The sequence below is a fragment of the Pleurodeles waltl genome, chromosome 10 (genome assembly GCF_031143425.1).
Source record: "Pleurodeles waltl isolate 20211129_DDA chromosome 10, aPleWal1.hap1.20221129, whole genome shotgun sequence".
Taxonomy (NCBI): Eukaryota; Metazoa; Chordata; class Amphibia; order Caudata; family Salamandridae; genus Pleurodeles; species Pleurodeles waltl.
Genome location: NC_090449.1, coordinates 369,919,359 through 369,940,687, shown reverse-complemented (window position 1 = coordinate 369,940,687; position 21,329 = coordinate 369,919,359).

Genomic DNA, 21,329 nt, shown 5'->3' with positions numbered 1-21,329 from the left:
GATTCAGGAAACAAATCACATACCTTGTCAACTCGAATATTATATAATAAATATCTTAGAATAGAGGTATACAATAAACAACATGAATTAAACTCGAGGAGAGAATCGTGCGTCTTGCCGCTTCGAGTGTCACCAAGTAAAATACCAAGAAATGGTAGCACGCAATGAATATCAAAGTCAAATCATCATTAATCGAATCGCGCGTCTTGCCGATTCGTAAAACACGATGTAAATGTCAAGAAATAACAGCTCACAATAAATAACAAGATCAAAATACAATGAAACGAATCGCGCTTCTTTTGATGATTCTTAAGCCACCATGTAAATGTCAAGAAATGGTGGCTCGCAATAAACAACAAAGTTAAATCCTCATTAAATGAGTTGCACGTCTTGCCAATTCGTAAAACATCATGTAAATGTCAAGAAATAGTAGCACGCAATGGACAACAATGTTTAAACAGCATAAAACGAATCTCGCGTCTTGCCAATTCTTAAGCCACCATGCCAATGTCAAGAAATGGTAGCACGCAATGAATAACAAAGTCAGACCTTTATGAAACAAATAGCGCATCTTGCCTATTTGTAAACTACCATATAAATGTCAAGAAATGGTAGCGCACAAGTAATCTGTTACTCATTTAAGAATTAAACCAAGAATATGAAAATTCTAAATAATGGTGTCGGGATAGTCCAACCACTGTCTTACCGCCTGGAACAATGATCACCAATGAAGGATGAAGGGCAGAAGACTGGAAGATCCAAATAGGCCGCCTGGACAGGAGCTCAGGAAGAAGCTGCTGATCTGCACCGGGACCTCTGAATAGTGAGCACTGGGAGTTGGGCTGGCTCTCTTTTATAGAGTCTTGGCCCAGCCCAGAACCACGCCCAGGGATGTTGCAGGGAAAGTGTCTGGAAGGCCATGGAAAGGGACCACACCCTAACACACTCTGAAAACCTGCAGCAATACATTGCAAAGGAACAGTATTTGTAAGCATATTAAAAATAAGTTTTCAAGATTGAACTCTGCAATGCAAAAGGTTAAACCACAACATATCACCACAATGCATAAATTACGTTGTTTTGAGAGTGCTGGGTTTTTGCATTTTTGTCGCCAATAGAGCGCGTACTGCTCTGGTGTTGACACCATGGCAGTGGCAGGAGTGATCTCCGTGGATGTACTGTGCATGCTCCATTTCTCCTATTGCTTGTCATATCTGGGCTCATCATATTGGGCATTGTCTCCAATGATGACCCCACCTAGTCACACATGTTCCATGTAGCCATTGCAAATCTCACACTGAGTTGTGTTAGAGGTCTGTTCAAACATTACAGTCTAGCCATATTTTGACATCCACTGCTTCATGTGTGGACCCCTTATTTTGTTCATTTTTAGATATGTTGTTGTTGTGTGTGATATGCTATTGTTATACAAGTTGGCAATGTGGATGTAAATTATATATTGTGGTCCATAAACTGTGTCCTTCAGTTGTCACATTCAAGTGATGGGGCTAATTGTGATGTGTGTGATGGTAGCAGTTCACTCTTATGCTTCACATGTGATGTTGCTACAATACTCTTCAAATTTGTATTTGTGACATGCCCCCTGTGGTTAGACTCAAAATCCTAAGGTATATGTTGGAGAGACAGAAAAGCCAGATTGTGTAGATGAGTGTTAGACTTTTCATCCTTGGCATGGTCTCCCTTAACGTTTTGCCTCTGTTTCCCAGGTTGTTAATGTGTGCTGGACTCTGTTTTTGCTGTTTTTGTTAATCTGGGTCTTTACCGCTGCTAACCAGTGCTAAAGTGCAAGTGCGCCTATACAAAATGTGTATGTAATTGGCTTATCCATGATTAGCATATTTGATTTACTAGTAAGTCCCTAGTAAAGTGCACTAGAGGTGCATAGGGCCTGTAAATCAAATGCTACTAGTGGGCCTGCAGCACTGGTTGTGCCACCCACATAAGTAGCTCTGTAATCATGTCTCAGACCTGCCACTGCAGTGTCTGTGTGTGCAGTTTTAACTGTAAATTCGACTTGGCAAGTGTACCCTCTTGCCAGGTCTAAACCTTCCCTTTTCTTACATATACAGCATCCCTAATGTAAGCCCTACGTAGCCCCAGGGCAGGGTGCAGTGTATGGTTAAGGTAGGACATATAGTAAAGTGTTTTATATGACCTGACAGTGAAGTATTGCTAAATTCGTTTTTCACTTTTGCAAGGCCTCTCCCTCTCATAGGTTAACATGGGGGCTATCTTTAAATATGATTAAAGTGTAGATTCCCTTTGAGAGCGGATAGATATGTAGAGTTTGGGGTCTCTGAGCTCACAATTTAAAAATGCATCTTTTAGTAAAGTTGATTTTAAGATTGTGTGTTTGAAAATGCCACTTTTAGAAAGTGAGCATTTTCTTGCTTAAACCATTTCTGTGACTCTGTCTGTTTGTGAATTCCCTGTCTGGGTCAGTTTGACAGTTGGGCTTGTTGCACCTCTCACTAGACAGTGACACAGAGGGAGCTGGGGTGTAGTCTGCATTTCCTGATGAGCCAGCTCTGCTAGGAAGGAGGGGAGGAGTGGTCACTCACACCTAAAAGGGCTGTGCCTGCCCTCATACAATGCAGTCTCCAACCCCTGGTGTGTGTCTGGGGCCTGGCCTGGGCAAGGAAGAATTTCACAAACAAGAGAGACTTTGCTTTGACGTAGGCCTACTTCAAAGGACAAAATGGGTATAAGAAGGGCACCCAAAACCACAGACTTTAGAACACTTCTGGAAACCAAAAGGAACCTCTTCCTGGAGAAGAGCTGAAGAGCTGCCCTGTCTGTGACTGTGCTTTGTGGAGCTATCCTGCAGTTGCTGCTTCTGCCTGTGCCTGTGCAAAGACTGGAAGCAGGGGTGCGACGGGTGCAGTTGCACCCGTCACAATTTTCACTGTCTGCAAAGCAGACAGTGAAAATCTTCATGGGGCCCTGTTAGGGGGCCCCACGACACCCGTTCCTGCCATCCTGTTCCTGGCGGTAAGAACCGCTAGAAACAGGGTGGCGGGAAGGGGGTCGGAATCCCCATGGCGGCGCTGCAAGCAGCGCCGGCATGGACGATTCCCTGGGCCAAGGGAAAACTTGCGGGAAAAAGCCGGTTCCCCTTTTCTGACCGCGGCTTTACCGCCGCGGTCAGAATGGCCCTGGAAGCACCGCCAGCCTGTTGGCGGTGCTTCCGTGGTCCCCGGCTGACCCCCACAATCTTAAAATAAACTTTACTAAAAGATGTATTTTTAAGTTGTGAGCTCAGAGACCCCAAACTCCACATGTTCATCCACTCCCAAAGGGAATCTACACTTTAATCAGATTTAAAGGTAGCCCCATGTTAACCTATGAGAGGGACAGGCCTTGCAACAGTGAAAGACAAATTTAGCAATATTTCACTGTCAGGACATATAAAAACACATTTCTAAGGGGGTCATTCCGACCCTGGCGGTCATTGACTGCCAGGGCCGGGGACCGCGGGAGCACCGCAGGCTTTCCGCTGCCCAGGGGAATCCTCCATGGCGCCGCCATGGGGATTCCGACCCCCATACCGCCATCCTGTTCCTGGCGGTTTCGGCCGCCGGGAACAGGATGGCGGTATGGGGTGTCGTGGGGCCCCTGGGGGCCCCTGCAGTGCCCATGCCAATGGCATGGGCACTGCAGGGGCCCCCGTAAGAGGGCCCCACTTAGAATTTCAGTGTCTGCTTAGCAGACACTGAAATTCGCGACGGGTGCTACTGCACCCGTCGCACCCCTTCCACTCCGCCGGCTCCATTCGGAGCCGGCTTCCTCGTGGAAGGGTGTTTCCCGCTGGGCTGGCGGGCGGCCTTTTGGCGGTCGCCCGCCAGCCCAGTGGGAAACCCAGAATGACCGCTGCGGTCTTTTGACCGCGGTACGGTCTTCTGGCGGTTCCCGCTTGGCGGGCGGCTCCCGCCACCCGCCAAGCTCAGAATCACCCCCTATATGTCCCACCTTAACCTTACACTGCACCCTGCCCTTGGGGCTACCTAGGGCCTACCTTAGGGGTGTATTACATGTAAGAAAAGGGAAGGATTAGGCATGGCAAGTGGGTACACTTGCCAAGTCGAATTTATAGTTAAAACTGCACACACAGACACTGCAGTGGCAGGTCTGAGACATGAACACAGAGCTACTTATGTGGGTAGCACAACCGGTGCTGCAGGCCCACTAATAACATTTGATTTACAGGCTCTGGCACCTCTATGGCACCTTACTAGGGACTTACTAGTAAATAAAATATGCCAATCACATGAATAAACAAATCAACATTGCAATTTACACAGAGAGCATATGCACTTTAGCACTGGTTAGCAGTGGTAAAGTGCTCAGAGTTCAAAAGCCAACAGCAACAGGTCAGAAACAATTAGGAGGCAGAAGGCAAAAAGATTGGGGATGACCCTGCATAAGCAAAAAAGTCCAACAGCCACATACTACTTGTCTTGTGATTTTTGCTTTTTCTGATTTTTCCTTACATCCTTTTTTGTGGTAATCTTTTGATTGACTTCTGAACTTCATTGGGAACTTGTTTTCTGCCTTTTGAAACTTTGCACTTTTGTCGACTTTTCATCATGTCCCAAACTGGAGATGAATCAGTTGGAGCTGATTTTGATCTAGAGAAATTAGAGAGCTATACAAAGGCTCAGTTGAAGCAGTTCTGTAAAGGTTTTGAATGTCCCATTAAGAGCTCATCCAAGAAGGAGGAGCTGCAAAAGGCGCTGAAGGCCTGGGTGACAGCCAAGAGCACTGAAGAGCACACAGATGATGATGAGGAGGAAGAGCATTCCATACACAATGGTATTTTGGGTGGGCCTGTTATGTTCAAGGAGAGGGTCTCCAGGGCAGGTAGCAGTGTCTCATCTAAGGGTCTCACCCCTGAAGAGTTGCAGGACAGACAGGCAGAGAGGGAGCACCAGAGGGAGTTGGAGAAAATGAGGATGGCCATAGAGGAGAAAAAGTTGTTGTTGGCTCATGAGCTCAGCTAAAGGGAGCTGAATCAGAGGAGCCAGTCTAGTAGGGATGGAGGCAGTCACATCACAGTGCAGCCTGAAAGGAGGGGGCACATTCCTAAAGATCTTGTGAAGGATTATAAAAGGGAGGACAACATATACTTGTGGTTTAAGGGGTATGAGTCTGCTCTCACATGAATCTGGTCCCTGAAGCTCATTGGGGGGTGGGTCTGTGGAAACAATTTGAGGTAGAGGGGAGGGATACACTGAGAGTCTTAGGGGATGCTCAGAATCTCATCTACACTATCATGAAGGATGCCCTACTCACAAGGTATGGTCTCACCTCTGAGCAGTATAAGGATAAGTTTAGGTCCTATAAGAAGAAGGAATCCCAAATATGATTGGAATGTGTTGATTCATTTTGCAGGTCACTGGATGGTTGGGTGAAGGGCAGTAAGGTAACTACGTATGAGGGGCTTTACAATCTGATTGCTTGGGAGCACTTGTACAGTTTTCTGTTTTCCAGAGCTGCACCAGCACCTGATTGACAGCAAGCTGACCGACCCCAATAAGCTTGTGCAGGAAGCGGACCGCTGGGAGAGCACAAGGGTCTAGAAGAGGTATGGAATAGACCACGCCAAGGGCGGGCAGGGTCCCTCTCCGAAGAAAGGAGGGGTAAGGGTAAACAGGGGGAGTTCTCTAAAGGGCCCCAAACTGATTCCCAAGGTAAAGATTCCCAACCCCCCAGTGAGAAGAAGCCATAGTTCTCCAAAGGGAAGCCAGTGGCAGGGGGACTCCCACGTAAGTGTTATGCATGTGACCAGGTGGGCCATATGAGGGAGGACCCCAAATGCCCCAAGAGTACACTGGCACCCACTGGTGTGCCGTCCCTGGGTTTGGCTGGTGTAGCACTTGGGAAGAGGTGGTTCCAGGTGGGTGGGAGCCAGCTGAGATGACCCTTGTCTCACTAGGGGACAGTGAGATGGTCCAGAGAGCCCTCCTGCCTTAGAACACTAAGAAGTACAGGCAGTGGGTCATCATCAATGGACAGAGGGTGGAGGCTTCAAGAGACACAGGAGCCAGGGTGACTACAGTGAGGAGTCAGCTGGTGTCTGAAGAGCAGATTGATCCCTGGGTAATTCACTAAATAGTTGCAGTGGACAACTCAGAGTACCTGTGCAGAGTGGTGCAGGTTCCCTTTGAATTGGGGTGTCTCAGGTTCCTTGAAGGTAGCTGTGAGTCCAACCATGCCTGTAGATTGTTTGCTTGGCAATGACCTGGAGGATTCCCCTTGGAAGGAGGTGGAATACAGGTTTCACTTGGAGATGTTGGGTCTGCCTGGGTGGGTATGCGTATCCACCCGGTGAATGTCAGCCTGTCAGGGTGGTCACTAGTCCCTAGAGCCTGTGTTCCAGGGGGCCACCAAGAAGAGGAAGGGCAGGGGGATCAGGGAACCGGCCCCAGAAGTTCCCACGGTCCGGGAGGAGGGGGAACCTGAAGGTGACGCCCCAGAGCTTACAGAGGAACATGTGGCTGAACTGGGTGAGGTCCCTGAGCTGGCGCAGTGGCAGCAGGAAGGGGGGCCTCCAGGGAAGCATTCTGTGCAGCACAGAAGACATGCCCTACTCTGGAGAGTTTGCGGCAGCAGGCTGCAGACCAGGCAGCTGGCAAGGAGCCAGGATCACACCTGATCTATTGGGAGGATGACCTCCTGTATAGTGAGCCTAAGGTTCCTGAGCCTGGGTTAGCCCGTGTGCTGGTGGTAGCCTAGTGCTTCAGGGCCTTCCTATTGGGGTTGGCTCACGATGTGCCTATAGCTGGACATTTGTGGCAGGACAAGACCTTTGAGAGGCTTGTCACCCACTTTTACTGGCCCCTAATGCGCAGGCACTCGGATGAACATTGCAGGTCTTGCTAGACTTGACAGTCAAGTGGCAAGAGTGGGAGGAAATGTAAGGTTCCCCTCCAACCATTACCTGTTGTCAGTACTCCCTTTGAGAGGGTAGGGATTAACATTGTGGGACCTCTTGATCCCAAGACAGCCATGACAAAAAGGTTTATCCTGGTCTTTGTGGACCATGCCATCTGGTACCCAGAATCCATTCCTTTGAGATCAATCACTTCCCCTGTGGTGGGTCGTGCTTTGATGGGGGTTTCTATCCACATGGGGTTCCCCAAGGATGTAGTATCTAATAGGGGTACCAACTTCAGATCCACTTTATTTGAAGTCTCTGTGGAAGGAGTGTGGGGTAACCTACATGTTCTCCACCCCTTACCACCCCCAAAGTAATAGTCTGGTTGAGAGATTCAACCGCATCTTGAAAGGCATGATCATGGGCCTATCAGAGCCCTTGAGGCAGAAGTGGGACATCCTCTTGCCATACCTTCTTTTCGCCTACAGAGAGGTGCCTCAAAAGGGACTTGGATTTAGTCCCTTTGAGCTCATCCATGGCCACCCTGTGAGAGGAACTCTGTAAGTCTGGTCCAGGAGGCTTTGGAAAAAGCTCCTAGTAAACTCCCCCAGGATGTATTCAGTTACATGCTGGCTCTGAGAAACCAGACTGCCCGCTTCAGGAGTCTCGCACAGGAGAACCTGGAAACAAGCCAGGACATGAAACACTGGTATGACCGGAATGCCCCTCTGGTCGAGTTTCAACCTGGACAAAAAGTGTGGGTGATGGCGCCAGTGGATCCAACGGCGCTCCAGGACAAGTGAACTGGGCCATTTGATGTGGTGGAGTACAAGAGTGAAGTCACCTACCTGGTGGACTTGCAGTCTCCAAGGAACCCTTTAAGGTTCCTGCGTGTCAACCACTTCAAGCCGCACTTTGAGCGGACTGAACTGTCCATGCTCCTCACAACAGATGATGGGGTGGAGGAAGAGAGTGAGTCTCTTCCTGACCTCCTGTCTGCAGGAGAAAAAGGTGGGTCTGTGGAGGGAGTGATCCTCTCCCCCCCCTGACTGAAGAGCAGCAGAGGGACTGTTGCCAGGTGTTGGGACAGTTCGCCTCACTGTTTTCTCTGATCCCAGGGGTCACACACTTGTGCACACATGATGTGGACAATGGGGACAGTACACCCATTAAACAAAAGGTTTACAGGGTGACTGACAGGGTCATTGAGGATGAAGTATCCAAAATTTTAACCCTAGGGGTTATTGAGCGCTCCAGCAGTCCTTGGGCCAGCACAGTGGTATTGGTCCCAAAGGCTGCTGCACCTGGTGCCACTCTAGAACTCAGGTTCTGAGTGGACTACCGGAGACTCAATGCGGTCAGCAATACTGACGCACACCCCATCCCCGAGCTGATGAACTCATTGACCGGTTGGGAGCTGCCAAGTACCTCAGTATGTTTGACTTAACATCTGGGTACTGGCAGATTGCCTTAACTGAGGGGGCCAAGGGGAGGTCAGCATTTTCTACCCCAGATGGGCACTGTCAATTTAAACTGATGCCATTTGGGATGAAGAATGCCCTGCCACCTTTCAGAGGTTGGTCAACCAGGTGTTGGCTGGGCTCGATGCGTTCAGTGCTGCCTACCTGGCTGACATTACTCTGTTTCGTTCCACATTGGAGGAACACCTGCAACACCTCTGGAGAGTGTTAGAGGCCCTGGAGAAGGCAGTCCTCACTATTAAGGCAAGCAGGTGCCAGATAGGGCAGGGTTCTGTGGTGTACAGAACAACAACTGTATGCTTATCGCCAAATGCTGTGCTACAGAGGCTAATGCAGAATTCAGGCCTTTGCTCAGGTATGGGGGATGATGTCTTCCCAGGGGAACCTGAAGGGCAGATTCAGAGCTTAGCACGCTGTGCTCTGTTATAGTCTAGGTAGGGATTAGTCAATTGACACTAGTGACAATATGGTAGTGTTATTTTTATGCGTTACTCTCTTTGTAACTATTCTAATCCTGTTATGTTGTGTCATCCTGGTTATTGCAGCTCACGCTTTGCTAAATAAGATGCAGTCGCTTCATTAATATTTTAGTGAAACATATACCGCCTCTGTTTGTCATTACGTATATGAGACTAATGTAACTGAGAGAAACGGATGTGACCTGAGTGACCACGGCTTCCCTGAGAAACCATTTATGTCATGCGCTCAGCTGCCCAATCATCCCTGCCTTGGGTAGAGATGAGGCACTGCTAGTTAGCCAGAGCAAAACCCAGATTAGTGGGACAGGTGTCACCCGCAGTGGTTTAGACTCAGTCTCACAAACTGCGGGCAATTCTGCTGCTCAAAACTCAGTAGTAGAATGATGAGAGCCTATGCGACATGGCGCTGCCAACATTTGGTCAGGCTCTAATTTTCGGGTCCTCCTGAGTATTTCTGTCTCATTACATACAATGACACCTCAGTACTACATACGGAAACGTCAATGGTATTGAGGATTTCCTCCTCAGCTAAGTAGGATATCCTATCTGATGATGGAGGTTGTTCAAGCTTGATCTATACAAGGATAATCCCTATTTGGTATGCCTTCTCTGCACAAATTTAACATTTACTATGGCAAATCCACAGCAATTGCCGTTAATATGAGACACACCCTGACTATGCCATTACTGGCAAATTGCCTATCGGCCCAGGGGGTCCAGTCACATTTGTTGTTGATACAGATGCAGCTTATAGAACAGAACTCTTCTATTCTTGAGCCACATTTCCAGCAGTTGATGGGAATACAAACACATTTCATCATTACACATTTGCAAACGCACCTGGACAATACAGGGCTTATGCATATTTAGAAATACTTCTATCATATCAAGAACATAATAATTGGCTTGATGGTTCCCTACCCCACTCAATATTAACAGTTAGGTTAGGTCCTCTAAGTAATGATGGTCCTACCTGGCCTTTATCGGCCACCTATAATACCACACCCTGCAGTGGCAAACTTAGCAGTAGCCGAAGTCTCTCATTTGTATACTGAGCTGACGGAAATGTATAGATGATTAGTCCAGTTTGTAATGCAAATATTGAATACAAACCCAGCGCGTGCTGCTCCAGCGCAACCACATGCAGTGACACCAGATATTAATTCTGCAACTGTACATTCAATCATAGGTTAGGTACCTGCCAAACGACAGCAAACTCCGTTTTGGCTAGCTCAAAAAAAATGTACTGGAAGCTGTATTTGCCCATACAGGACCTCAGGAGCAACATAGAATTTTAACAATGTGATTGTCATTTGGGATGGTCCCCGCAGTGGATAACTGTAATACATGGGGCACGGTGTTTGCCGCGCTCTACACTACTGCACACGGTACACAGACACTAGCCAACTTGCCGGAAGTGTTAAAACAAATTCAAGAAGAATATGGGGCCGCCCTGGCCTTAGATTTGGGGATGCAACTAATGAGCAACTTTGCCACAGTATCCTCAATCATTTCAAGTAACCTTAAAAGGGAAGCAGTCGCACTAGCAGTGCACATGCAGCTCCGTGATGTTCCTCAACAGGATCAAGAACGTGAGCTGCCAAAGATTATCGCAGAGATCTATTCTAGTATTGATCGAGATGGTCTAGGGGCCAGACCAACTAAACCACAGTTTCAGGGTAAATCTAGTAAAGATTTTTTGAAAGCAAGCACCTGAGGCTAACAAGAAACGCTGGATGAAAAACATCAAACACCTAAAAAAGAGAGGGGAGAATCTCCACGTACAGAGACCCCACAGAATAGATATAATCTCAGAAATAGAGATAATATAAAAACGCCTGATAGATATCAATATACTGATACATGCCAATCTCATTCCTTTCAGGACTCATTGAGAAAGCGAAATGAGAGAGCTGGGCGATCAGAGCGAAGAACAGAGTACGTGAAACCGAGACAGGAATCACAATGCTCATCTGAGGATTCTGTTAAAAAGGAAGAGAAATCTCCCTAACAAAAACACCAGTTCAAAAAGAAAAAAGTGGCAGCAGTCACAGTTCGACATGCCACTCAAGAAGATGGTCCTCTTGAAGAACAGGAAGTGGGCATTCGTACTGCTAGACAGCGCGGCAGAGGTCACAATAGTTCGCCGGAGTCTTCTAGAGCATCTGGAGGTGAAAGCAACTGATGACTTTCTACAGGTAGAGACTGCGGACATACATGTCTCCACACCTGATAGGGTGTATAAAGTAATGCTGTAGTTAGAAGGAGACATTGAACGCACAGTAGATGCGTTTTTTTGGGGATCCCATAGTAAATATACATGATATTTTATTGGCCGAACAAAATTGTCCACCAGATTTTGTCCAGACCTGCCCATATGGGGAAGATGTTAATAAACCTTCTTTCTCGCCCCTTATTCCGGGGGAACTCACAGAGTCCTATGCCATTGATTGGGCATTGGCGCAGGCACCCGCGTTATATTGCAACCATGTAGGATGGGACAAGGATTCCCCTTACCATGTAATTCCTATTAAGAATCAACCCCAACCACAACCTCAGTATCCAATAGAACATGATGCTAAAGCACCTGTGAGAGAAATACTCACACAACTAGAGTACCAGGGCGTAATTAAACCATGTGTCTCCCCAATGAATAATCCTTTATTTCCAGTAGCTAAACCGGACCACTCATACAGAATAGTCTTAGACTACAGACCTTTAAACAGTCATACCCGCACATATGCTATACAAAACTCACATAGCACAGCACTGATGAACAATATAGTGCAAAAAATATATAAAACAACGTTGGATATTTCCATTGGTTTCTTCTGCCATAATATAGCATCTGAGAGTAGAGACTTAACAAGTTTCACCGCATTAGGCTCCCAGAAAAAATTCTGTTGTTTGCCTCAGGGGTACAAGAACAGTCCAGGACTGTTCGCAGCTCTTGTGACTGCAATTTTACACAACATTGAGACTGAAGCATTGTCTTATGTAAATGATATCTATCTTACGGATGATGAATTACTGCAACATCTAAGACGGGTAGCCCGCATTGTTGTGGGATTTGCAGAATTTGGTTACAAATTCAATTTAAAAAACAAAAATAGCCTTCCTCAGCGTCCTATTTCTGGGATATTGAGTGAAGGAAAGAGCCTAACACCACAATTCTTATAATAATGCGCACAGTTACAACCTCCAAATACGATTAAAAAACTACAATCTCTATTAGGTTTCATAAATGTTGGCACAACATACTTTCCAGATTATGCTTCACGCATAAAACCATTAGATGACTTAATATGTCCTGATTCTCAAGTGAATTTTGGAGAATTGAACACACATGAATTCTCAGAAATCTGCAGCACAACATCTACACACAAGGTACAACAAAACACAATTGGTCATCAGAGTAATTGCTGGTGCCATTGGTTTCACCTATGTGACATTCATTGAGGGTGAGAAAGTCCTGATTGCATACAAATCACACTTGTACTCAGCAGCAGAGCAATGCTTTGCTCCCACTGAGAAAACTCTCACTGCTGTACAGATGGCTGTCATTAAAGAAAGACCTCTAGCCCAGGGCAAACACATAATCGTTGTTTCCCCAACTCCAGCCCTAGAGTCTGTCACAAAAGCTAGCATTCCAATCGCTAAAGCATTACATCCACGTTGGATACAATGGGCCATGTCTTTGTCAGCCACTGATGTAGACTACATTTTTTACCCAAAGTTACAAACTCAGGAATTTTTGCAATAGAATACCCAGTTCCAGCAAACACATTGCCTATTGAACAATATGATAGAGTCATGTACACCGATGGCTCAGCACAACCTGCAACTGGCACAAAGCACCCATATTCCTCTGCTTGCGCAGTCACAAGCAGCTATATGGAGGTCAATAAATTTTGGGGGTTATTCTAACTTTGGAGGAGTGTTAATCCGTCCCAAAAGTGACGGTAAAGTGACGGATATACCACCAGCCGTATTACGAGTTCCATAGGATATAATGGACTCGTAATACGGCTGGTGGTAAATCCGTCACTTTTCCGTCACTTTTGGGACGGATTAACACCTCCTCCAAAGTTAGAATAACCCCCTTTGTCCCCTACATACCTTTACCCAAACCCTAGGGGATTGCACAGCACATTTGGCAGAGCTAAAAGATCTGTTGATGGCACTGGAACATACGGATACTGCACAGCCAACACTGATTGTTTGTAATTCATACTATTGTGTCCAGTCCTTCAATGAATACCTGCATTACTGGCACCAGAAGGGGTTCAGAGATTCTAAAGGCACCACCATTAAACAGACTCCTGTGGGGGAAAGTAGCGGATCTGAATGAAACGCTACCAAATGTCCATGTTGTCCATACACTTGGACACCAGCACGTTGGAATACACGTGGCTGGAAATACACTGGCTGATGAAGCCAGAAATTTTGCGGTTGCTACGGCTACTGTTGCTGCAGTAACCCACCAAGGAGCGAAACCGTATGCAGACATATGGGCACCCGTGAAAGCTACGGCTGATGGGACACCTTATCCAAAAGCATTCCATGCTAAATATTCCTACCAAATGGGAGGCTGTCTAAATGATGAAGTTAAAATACCAGGCGTAGGGGTTTGAGATATTCCCAACAAAGACAAAAGACCAGAGTTGATTAAAGCAGCGCATGAAGGGGTGGCATCTGCCCATGCTGGTGTGGCAGCTACGATATCTATCTTACAAGCCCGCTATTGGTGGCCAGGCCTCTACAAGGAGACCAGGTAGTATGTCCTTTTTGTGACATCTGCCAACCAATTAAAGTTTTCACCGCTAAGCGCCCACCGCAGACACCCCTCCCAATTTCCAACAAACCCTTAGAACGTGTGTAGTTGGACCACTGCGGTCCCCTAACACTGCATAGTGCATACAAATGCATCTTAGTCGCTGTTGACTTTTGCTCCAGATTTCTATGGGTGTGGCCACAATGCTCAGCTGATGCTCGGACTGTTATTAAAGATTTGCTTGTCTTTACCGGTACATATGTAGTTGCGGCTTTCCACTTGGACCAGGGCCCTGCTTTTGCCTCAAGGGCTTTCAGGGATGACATGGCTTCGTTGGGGGTCCAAATCCAGTACTCATTTCAATTCATCCAGATGGAAATAGTGTTGTGGAGTGATTAAACTGTGATTTAAAGAAATCCTTAACAGCCAGAGTCTTAGGTACAGGTTGTAGTTGGCTTAATGACTTGTATGGAGTCCAGACAGCACTTAACAATCTGCCTAGAAGGTCCCTGGGGGGTGTCATACTTCATATGAGTGCCTGTTCGGAACTCAAATGTATGTTCCAGATCTTGATGGTCCTGGCGTGGAGGCGACAGAAACAACTTTTGACATAAATGGATGTGTCACTGCCTTACAGGAATTACAGCAGTTCCATGACAGCAACTCTTCTGCTAGTGCTGCCTCCACGGTAATTAAGGATGTACCTGTAACACCTCCTGGCTGGATTCCTGGTGTGGGGGATCTAGTACGTGAAAAGGTTGCTGTGAAAAAGGAATTTGGTCCTTGTTATGGTGCACCAGCCCCAGTCTTAAGAATACACAGTGCTAGAACTGTCATTCTACCACTGTTGACAGGTGCCAAAGAAAATCGATTTGTTTCCATCGACAATGTCAAACTACACCATGTGGCCGATCCTGCAAAGCTGACCAAAAGGACCAGCCAGTAGTTCCCGAATCCCTCTCACTACTGGTCAAGAAGCTCCTCTACAAGTTGTAAGCAGCAACACTGATACCTCTCCGAGCTTGGGGAGGGTGGAAAATTATTTTACATTGGTTTCACTAACAACAAATAATACAGAATTAATTGATCGATTTGATACCACTTTCACACAGACGGATGGGGCTATTTACTCAGTGCCACCACTGGAAACACCGACTCCACCAATTAACACGGCTCCGTTTTTTGCAGAAACTGCTTCTGGATATTTTGCCGACATCCATGATGACGTCTCAGACTCATTCGCATCTTCGACTCCAGAACTGTCAGAAACACATAAGCTGATAAACTGGCTTAAAGAAATTTATTTTGTTCTTCCATGTAACTATCTGTGGCTTTCTTTGACTGTTCTAGCATTCCTGCTTTGGATTGGTTTTTTTATCACTTTCTTTTTATTAATACATGGTAATTTTCTTCCTGAAAGATCAACAGTTGAACTGGTGGATGAGGTTCTGATACCGCATTATTCTTCCCACAAGGTCCGCAGAGACTTGTCCTTTGTGAACATATCCACTATTTAAATTCCTGATGGGATTGTTCGGGATAAAGTAATATTTGATATATGCTGCCCTACGGAGGTCATTCAAACACCATATGTATTCAAACTTTCAATGAATGATATAACAATACCTGCCATTTTTTCTGATGATTGGGATGTGAAAACAGTTGATTCTATGATGACTGAATTGCAATATTATACTGTATTTGAAAACAAAGATGTTTATCAATCCAAAGAAAATTATGGTGATATGTTTTGCTGTAATTATTATGGGCACCATTTCGAACACAGAGCAAGTAGTCCAAAAACTGTTTTGAGTTATACACAATGGGAACACTGTCCGACTCCACCACAAGGGAGTTCCAAAACGTATTCTGAAAAGTTTACACATTTTTCTGGGCATGATGTTAAAAATGCTGAGTCACATTATTTTAAATTGCCACCCACAGAAAACATACACTTATTGTTGACAAACACAAAATGTATAAATTCAGATTCCTTTGTTTCCCGATTGACAATAGAAGACTATGAACATTGGCTGAAGTGGATTAATTTGAAAAGTGTGTGGGGAACTAGACATTGGCAAATAAGGGGGGATGGAAGCTTTGTCTAGAGCATGCCTGAAACCTATTCAAATTATATTTTTAAATGAAACTGTGCAACAAACGAGTTGCTTAGACTTAGCAAAAATTAAGGAATTAAACATGGCCAGTATACTTGACCCTGAATTTTTTTATAAATGGCAAAAATTTATAAATACAACTGAAGATCAGCTCGATGAATGGGTCCAGAATGGTACATTTAATGTTTCACTGACACGTCCTGGAGGGTGGTTATTGTGGCCAATAGATACCAATGGGTGTCATAATCGTTTTATTAACTCCTCGGGGGTTTTTAGAACAAGTAGGTCGGACCCTCGCTATATATCGTCCAAACATGTGGGTATACTAACAACGTACAGTGTAGGGAAACTATGCCAGCAATGGTTAAAGACTTCCTCACTAGATGCGGTTAGAGAACACCTCAGTCTCCTGTCTAATAACACCGACTTACAAAGATTTCCTGTTAGGCTTCAGAAACCAATGTAGGAAATGCTTCCTACATGAAGTGTACAATGAAATTTGGAAGCTCACGCAACAAGAAGCTGCTGCCCGATAAAGGCAAATAGACCAGGAAAATTTGAAAAAGGTATTAGCTGTTGTAGATTATGGGATTAATACCCTGTCCGACTGGATTTACACCTTAAGCAACAGTGTTTCTTCTGCAATAGACATTATATAAACTGATATGTCTTCATTACATCATGGACTGAGTCAACGGAGGTCCATTATGCAGTTAGGGTGGACACTTCAAACATTGAAGGCGTGTCGCATTCCCTGGCAACATGTCAGTGCACGATAAATATTTTCTTCCTTTAATTTAACGCAACAACAACAATTAATGGCTAAGAAAGAAGGGACTTATGTCATTTTAAACATCGAGAAATTAGAAAAGTTGCCTTTTACTGTGGCTGAAATAACATCTGCTGAATAGCTAATGCACGGGGTCCTTAATCTGCCTATTTCCACACTACAATTCACCTCCTATTTAAAACACATTCCGGTAGGCAGATATGAAAAGCTGGGAGATAGTTACATCCATGAGGTGTGGGAGCTTCCCTTCTCGTACAAATGTCTCAGTGGCGTGAAAGAAGACTTTCTTAGCGGTAGTGAATGCAAGACTTCAGTAAGCCATTCGATGGTTTGTAAACAGCTGTACTTGTATGGGGCGTGCAACATGTCTGCAGCAAACTTGGCTTGTTACCTGAAGGGAGTTCCGGTCCGCTTTGTTAGACCTACATTCCAGGTGCTTTCAAACGGCAGCTAAGTCCTCCTCAATGGTGAAGACTGTTCTGGGGGATGCGAGCTGGAATAGTTTATGTTGTTTCGGTCCCTAAGATCGTTACATGCTGCAGGAACTTACTTTTTCCTCCCACAAGAGTAAAAGAGGTAGCTGACATTTGGCCTCCTATTGCTACTTCTAATGTGAATTTTAACAAGTTGAGCAGAATCAAGGCTTTATTGTTTCAAAAACATGTGGCTCTAACATCTGCTCGCGAGACCTATGCACTTCAGGTGGCAAGTCGTCAGCAGAGATACAGTCCCTTTTAAGTACCAACTTTCCGAGACACTTTGGTGAACTTGTGGGACGGATATTTAACGCGTCCAGTACTACTGTACTTCAATTGCAAATTTCTTTCAGGCTGTTGGTTCTGGTTTCATTCACACCTTCTCCTCCATATTTAGTTTAATACCATCAGCCATCCACTCAATATTCTCCAGTGTTTTCGGGGGATTTCCAATCACTTTGGCGATAATAGCTGGCGTATTGATGTTGCTATTTTTTATGCGCAATGGCTGTCCCGCCGTGACAAGGAGGAATGAAAGCGCTCCCATCAGCGCAGCTCTGTCGTGAACGCATGATGCAGTACTTTGGAGCAACACTCCTGGAGAAATTGGAGGGTGACTGGTCTCTGTCATTCAGACCGGTTTTACATTGTGTGCAGCCTGTGTTTCGGTGCCTCTGGTGCACTTTTGAACATCCATTGGAAGTTTGTCTTTCTACGCAGTGCTTGCTTTTATTGAACACTGATCTGTTGATGTTCTCGCTGAGGGCTCATTACCGGACATGCGTGTTGAAGGTGCGTTTGCTACGGGAAGCTACTTATGAGTTGCCCTTCCTGGAGGATGTGGCTCTTAACTCATCAATGGTTTGGCTGAGGCTCTGGCTATGGAACACGAATGCTCCTTGGTCGTTCTTGGCGATACCTTTCCAACCTTAACACCTGCCGAAGTGGAAGATTTCCTGTCCTCTATTGTCCCGGAATCTATTGAAAATTTTATAAACAACTTTGACTCTTGAAATTCAGCCATTTTATGCCACATGTTAACATTGTTAAATTGTCCTTTTATATGCTCATGTGTCCCTTTAACTTGTCATTATTGACATTTTTACAAATATCTTAAAGCGAGTTTTAGTAGCTTTTGTGTATATTTAGGCTTTGAGCCACCTTCAACCGACAATGGGAGGGTGTTGTGTAGCCATTTTATTTATAAGCTTCATGCACGTTATTTTAGCATACCAAGCCTGCCACTGTGCACTTTCACATAGATATGTTTTATTCAGCTCTGCTTTATTATATTTACAGTAGTGACATTCACGGTCTTGTTGTATTTTCTTCTACCTGACTGTTTTTGCCTAGACCAGCATTCTGTTCTCAAACAAGACATTCTTGCTCACTCTGTGCTTCTTCCAAGGCTATAGAAAGACAGGTTGCCGGTGAACGTGGTATATGTTTAGTTTCTGACATTCATAGAAAACACACATCCTTACGTTGGGACATTTTATCAGAACATCAGCTGTTTTATTAAAAAAACACTTCCCTGTTCTTTACACGTTAGAGGGAGATTCCAGCCACAGAACAATGACTGTATGCTTTTAGCCGAATGCTTCGCTACAGACACTAATGCAGAATTCAGGCCTTTGCTCAGGTATGGGGGATGATGTCTTCCCGGGGGAACCTGAAGGACAGATTTAGAGCTTAACACGCGGTGCTCTATAATAGTCTAGGTAGGGATTAGTCAATTGAGCCTAGTGACAATATGGTAGAGTTCTTTTTTTGTGGTTTACTCTCTTCGTCACCATTCTAATCCTGTTATGTTGTGTCATCCTGGTTACTGCAGCTCACACTTTGCTATCAATCAATCAATAGTTTATTCGGTCTAAGATTAGACCATTAAAAAAGATAAAAATGAGCAGTACATACAGAAAAATAGAAATCATAAACATCACGAAAAGAAGGAAGCAATAACAGTTGGCACACTGCTTGTCCAACGGACCAGAGGTTAAATAAAACTCCTCAATTTGTACCTCCTAGCTTAAGAAATACCATTTACCAAGACAGTTTCAAAGAAAAACAGATAGTATGCCAAATCTTTTCAGAAAGTACCTATAAAAACTATTCTGGAACAAGTTATACTTGAGAAATAGTTAATTGTACTTCGTAGAAGATTTCGTGGTTGCAACAATTAAAAACCAAACAGTTAAAATGGTGCCATAGAGTTAACCTCATGTCTTAAGTGAACTGATCAAGGGAATTCAATCTTACCATTTGCAAAGTGCTATGTGCTAAGATAATATGAATCAATTTAAAACAGATAGGATACCAAATCTTTTCTAATGATACCTATAAAAAACTATTCTAGAACAAGTTTATACATGAAAATAGATAATAAAACTTCATAAAATGGTTCCTGCTTGCAAGAGTTAAAAACCAAACAATGAAAATAAATCATAAAACTTCATAAAATGGTTCCTGCTTACGAGAGTTAAAAACCAAACAGTGAAAAGGGTACCTAGAGTTAACCTCATGTCTTAAATAGATTGATCAGGGGAATTAGATCTTGCAGTTTGCGAAGTGCTATGTGCTAAGATACTATAAACCGATTTAAATGAGAAGACCCACTAGAAAACATACACAGGGATGCAATCTAATATCGTGAATAGATCAGCACTGGTAATTATATTTAAGATCCCTAACTATTGAAAAAGTCCTCGTCCACTAACTGCTAGGCCATTCTTCAGCCAGTGGATTAAGGTCTAAAATAGTCCTACTGTCCATGCTGCTGACAGGTACTTAGAAACAGAACTTACTATCAGCGTGGAAGTATCATATTTACATAGTCTGTAGGCACTAATTCAGTTTTGTAATTGCAGTGCTTTACACAAGGGAATAATCCACTTTCCTCTAGGGCATTTATACAAGGGGCAAAAAAATAGAACATGCTCAGGAGTTTCCTTGCATAAATGGCAGTTTATCAATTTGTCAGGAAATTTTCATGCCGGGGTTCGTGCTTGACCAGCAAAAACTCTGCTGTCAGCCGACCTGGCCCATTAGAGTGGAAAAACTCCTCGTAGATTTTCCCCCAATATCGTTCTTTGATCAGCAATCTAGCATTAGCAGGAATCATCTCAGGATTCTCCCAATAGTGGGAGAAGCCCAACTTGACCAAGGCTGATTTCACCTCCCTCAACCAGCGAACTTTTTCCCATCCTTGGAAAGGTGGTATTAGATCTTTGACTGCTGTCCTAAAGGGTTCGAGTTCTTCCGTTTTCCATAGTCGAACCTAGTATAGAAGTGGCCTTAAGCATGCTGTATCTTTGATGCTATTTATACCCAGGTCTAATCTTAGGGGGAGCATCGGCGTGCCCTTCCCTAGTCTAGATATGTGTCTGAGGAAGTTGTTTTCCTTGGTTTGGAGGGTGCCCAGTTGTCTGTATGAACCCCAGAGTTCCGCTCCATACAGGGCAGCGGCACGGATTTGGACTTTATAAATTTCAGAAAGAAGAATCAAAGGGGGGCTTACTGCAGTACTGGCCTTCCGTTCTAGCACTCCACTTCTTTGGCTGATAGTAAGTGCCCCTTTCCTTATGGCTGCGTCCCAGCTGCCCTTATCAGATAGTCTAATGCCCAGATAATCGTATTCCATTACCCTCTCCAAGAGGACTGAATCCATCATTATATTTGCTTTTAACTTCTTATTCGGGGCACTATATATCATAACTTTTGTTTTCTTAGCATTGATATCCAGCCCATAATCTCTGCAAAATACACAAAACTGGTTATCCAGATTTTGGATTCCCATGGGTGTTTTGGCCAGCAAGATAGTGTCATCCGCATAAAGTAGGTATGGCACGTTGTTCCCGGCCAACTTTGGGGAGTCATTGGTGCAGTTTGCTAATTAGTTAACACAATTATTTATGTATAGGAGAAAAAGGGTAGGGGCTAAGACACAGCCCTGTCTTACTACTCTTTCAATGGCCACTGAATCTGTTAGGTCGCCATCCTTACCGCTCCTAATTTGTGCGTAGGTGTTCTCGTGTAATCGGGCCATAAGTTTCAACAGACCATTTGGGATGCCCATGTTGGCTAATGTCAGCCATAACTGGTTCCTGGGGACCAGATCAAATGCGGCTCTAAGGTCAACGAAGACTACAAATAGGTTACCCCCTCCTGCTTCCACAGTCTTCCATTTGATTGTTAGGAATTTTAAGACTTGATCTATAGTACTGACTGCTGGCCAAAACCCTCCTTGCAAGTTGGAAATGGCATTGGTTTCTAGAATCCATTCTTCTAGATGGAACAGGATTTGCTTTGCAAACA